This window comes from Lactuca virosa, chromosome 4 (assembly GCF_052849685.1).
Source record: "Lactuca virosa cultivar CGN04683 chromosome 4, Lactuca_virosa_CGN04683_v6, whole genome shotgun sequence".
Lineage (NCBI taxonomy): Eukaryota > Viridiplantae > Streptophyta > Magnoliopsida > Asterales > Asteraceae > Lactuca > Lactuca virosa.
Window position 1 is genome coordinate 281990815 of NC_136429.1, and position 4695 is coordinate 281995509.

Genomic DNA, 4695 nt, shown 5'->3' on the forward strand with positions numbered 1-4695 from the left:
TAAGTTGCTAGTTTTTAGTGAGAGAAAAAGTGAGATACAAATTAAGTGTTTGTAATTGTTCCTGAAAGTTATTAAAATCTCTCTCTCTCTCTCTCTCTCTCTCTCTCTCTCACTCGCCCATTGACGTAGGTCACCTTAACCGAAACACGCTAAATATTATGTTTCTTTGATTTAAGTTTTTCAGAAGTTTTAATCCGCAAGTGTCATCGAAGTTTGTTTCACTTTTGTTCAAAGTGTTTAACTTATTTTGCTGTTATCTCAAACATAATAATGACTGCAACCTCTCTCCACCATCCATTATATAAGACAGGTCTCATAATGGTTCAAGTTCGGTGCAAAACCCGGACCAAATCCGGTAAACCCAAACCAATGAAGATCCACGATTTTATCAATTTTCAAACGATCCATGCCCTCTCTACTTTAAGATTGTACACATAACCCCTTTGAAGCAGAACACAACAATCCTCCATCTTTTAAGATCTTTACAAAATATACCCCTGTCTTGCATTTCAGTGCACTAAACATATTAAGTTAATAATTAAGATAACACTAATATCTCTTAATGTTAATCTTGAAACAATAGTTACTCTCAACAAGAACCACCGATTTGTAGCAAGATTTTTGGAATAGCTTATGTTATATGTTTTAGTAATAGTTTTTTCAAATTTCATGAGCGTTTTTGGGTTAGAAAGTTGTTGAACGATAGACGTGGAAAAAAGAAATTACAACTTTTGCAGGGCATCACTAGGACTCCTAATCCAATTACACCTATTAATTTGACATGCTGCATCTAGAACTAATCCAGAATACAATCACAGGTGTTATGTGAAAACATTCGAAATGAATAGAATAGTCAGATACACAAAAAGACAAATGGATAAAGTTGCTGAATAATTACAAAAATATACAAATGGTCATACAAAATCAAAATTACATAATAATCATTTAAAAACCAAATAGAATGTCGATTAAGTTGTTTTTAGTTTATTGTTTTTTAAGTCCATGTTACGTTGTCATTCTTTCTAGCCATTTTGGTTTTTTTATAACTCAACCTGTGATTTTTGACCCGGTTTATGTCCGATAGTGGTAGGATGGATGAAATTTTTTTAAATAGAATAGGATGATGGTGATGTTGTCCAAAAAAAAAGAATTAATCCAATAAAAATATAATTAGAAAAATTAACTAAAAGAAATTAATAATCCAATCAAGTAATATTTATTATTATATAAATATTATATATTTATAAATAATATTTATTAATATATAATAATCTTATAAAAAACAATTAATCCATACAAAGGAAAAAAAGAATTATTTAAATGAAATTAATAATCGAATAAAATAATTTCAATTAATATATAAATTATATATTAAAAACTATATTTATTTATATATATATATCAATTAAATAAAAAAATAATTATTCAATAAAAAAAATCAAAAAATTATTTAAAAGAAATTAATAATCTAAGAAAGAAAGATGCAAGGTTTGGGCACAATTGTCTGTACAGCCATTTCAGCCAGAAAGATATGATTTTGGAGCTTTCTGGAAAAAAAAATATTACTGTGAAAGACCTATTTTTGGTGCATATCAAACAGTCTTTTCGGTCCATTCAGCCAGAAAGATATGTTTAGATCTGGAAAGATTTCTATCAAACGGGGTCTAAGTAAAATATCGAAATGAATAGAATAGTCGGATAGCCAAAAAGACAAATGGATAAACTAAATAAAATAACATGGTCTCTATAATTATGATAAAAACCGGTTGACAAATGAGTGTACAATTAAAGGTTAACAAACAAAAGAAAACAATAACTGTTATGCTATATTTTGTCACTGCATTTGAACCCAAATACCAGGACTTGGGATCTCTTTGTGAACTACATATAAAAGATAATTCCCTGCCGGAGCAACATTGCCAGAGGGCGGTGTTGTTACTACAACTTGGTATCTTGACTTCCCCAAAATCTTCGCAGCCACCCCACCATCGAGCACCAGCAATCTTTGATTCATAGAAAATGAGTGTGTGTTGAACGGAGGTGCCATCATTGTCACTGAGACCGAGCTTGGATCCACAATGCCTGAAACTGTAAACACAATAACTAATTGTTTCCCATACCCTATTTTTGTGTTTTTTACAGGCAAGATTATTTTGGGGCGTAAATCAGACGAGTTTGAATCCAAATAAGAAGGAGAGAACGCCTCCAAACTCAGCTCAGTGGGATAAAGGACGTTTCCAAATTCATATTTGTCGTGGGGGTTACTTCCACCAACAAGAACTCGTCCATCTCCTAGTAAAACCGCTGTGGAATGGTAAACTCTTGGTTTGGTGCTTGGATTCTGCACTTCGAATCGAGACCGGACTTGTTTATCAGGTTGGTAAACCACTGGGCTAAGAACAGGGTTCCTCCCAAGTTCCCAACCTGCAACACCAGCAGATGCACCGTTGATGATTAAAACATAACCATTGGGAAGCAACAACATGTCACCCATGACTCGAGCCAAAGGCATGGTCTCCATGACCCATTGAGGGTTAGGGTCAGATATTTTGATCCTTCCGCATGTATCCAAAGCTCCATCAAATATCCCTTTATTTGCATTAACAAATGCTCCTTTTGGTGCACCCCCACAAACCAATACTTCAACAGCATTTACTGTTCCCTTTCTTATGCGCAGAGGGAGAAGTACTGCAGATCCGGTACTTGGATAACTCCTTGGTTGACCGTCGGGCATTGTAGGGTAAGTCTTGACAACTTGATTGTTGGAATAGTCGAACAAAATAGCACGATTGTTGGCGAAAATGAAAAGATTTCCATCAGGATAGAGAAATACAAATGGGTATAAGTTATTCTCAACGTTAGGGTCGTTCGTTTGAACCAAAAAAGGTAAACTAGGAGTGTTCTCAGTGGCCGACATCTTGGGGTAGAACTCATAGCTAAATGCTCTGCGGCCACCAATTATAATTTGTCTGCCATCTGGCAATATATGATTAGTCGCATACCATCGCTGTTGATTCAATCCATTACGTATCTCTTGCCAGTCGCATGAATCACACGATTTATAAATTCTGACAACACGATAACCATCATCAAAGCCACCAGTTTGGACCAATCTTCCATCGGGCATTAATGTTCCAGACGAACACCAGACATTGCTGAGCACCATAAGTGGACGTACGGTGTTTGATGCAACATCATACTCGACTGAATGGGCAGAACAATCGGTTGTGTTAGGACGACATGCCCCGTTTGGAAGTGAGATATTGGAGACTCCAAAATCGGTGCGGTCATACACGACAACACGATCATTGGGAAGTAACTGTGCGTGCATGGCTGAAATGCCAATGCTTGGGAGGAGAACAGACCACGATCCACCTGCCGCCTGGCATTGCTGGGCATGGAAGAGGAAAACCAGAAAGATGAAGAGGAGGTGATGATATAGGTGGGAAGTCGAAGGAGCCATCGCTTTGTTTTAGTTTTTTGCTCTTGGAATTTGTTAGGTTTTTGTGTGTTTATGGAAGTGTTAATGGTGGCTTTAAATACACTTTGAGGCGATGAAAAGACTTCTATGATTTCTCACTCGGGTATGGTTCATGAACGGCGTTGTGAATTAAATAACCCATTAGTCAACCTGAATGATAAGCGAATTTCATTCAATCATTTAACCATGAAATATTGATTCTTAATTTTATAAGGATAGAATCAGAAGGTGGATTCATCCTTTGATCTTGTTTATTTGTCAATGCATGTTTTCTTTTATTGGATGTTATTATCAAACTTTTAGTTTTCTTTTTTTCATATTACAACAAGCCTCCACATGCTTTCTCTTCATGTTTTTGGATATGACAAGATCGAGTTTTGTACAGATATTAGGGTCATTTAAAAGAAAATGTTGTAGAATTGTGGTATTTTTCATTTTTGGATATGACAAGATTAGGGGTGTAAACGAGCCGAGCCGAGCCCGAGCTTGGCAAGGCTCGGCTCGAGGTCGTTTAAGTTATGAGGGGCTCGAGCTCGTGAAGAATTATACAGGCTCGGCTCGGGCTCGATATCGGCTCTTTTTTTGTATGATGAGCCTAAATAAGCATAGGCTCGGTTCGAACTCGTTAAGAAGTTCGTTTACTAATACCTTATATCACTATTTCCTTAAATATTTTTTTATTTTAAGATATAAAAATAATAATAATATATATTATATATAGGATCGTTCAGGCTCCCAAACTCACTGATTGAAGCTCGGCTCGAATTCGTTTAATAAACGAGCCTCATATTTAGGTTCGTGCTCGGCCCATGCTCGTTTAATTTGATCTTGAGTCGAGCTTGTAACAAGTCGATCCCGAGTATCTCATGAATAGCTCAACTCATTAACACCCCTAGACAAGATCATATCTTGAACATCATTACATAGTGGACATTTTTTTACAAAGCAATATTAGTTATGAGTTAGCGAAACTGGACCATCGGTTCAATGATAGCTCATTGGAGCTACTTGATCTTTCAGCAAATTTAAATCCTTAAAGTTTTAGTGAGACTTTCTAAACATTGATATATTGTAATTTGTTTGAAAGTTTTTCATGAAGATTTCAATGACTATGATAAAGTACATTCAAATATACACCAATAATATTACGAGGTTGATCTCATTCTACATTAAAATAATAAAAGGTTGGCATCTATTTCATAATTGTGTCAATA

At 35.5% G+C, this 4695-nt stretch overlaps 1 pseudogene; it reads right to left on the reverse strand.

Moving 5' to 3' along the window:
• Positions 1–1724: 1724 nt before the first annotated feature.
• On the reverse strand, positions 1725–3494 carry LOC145168857 (aldehyde oxidase GLOX pseudogene; annotated as a pseudogene).
• Positions 3495–4695: the final 1201 nt, after the last annotated feature.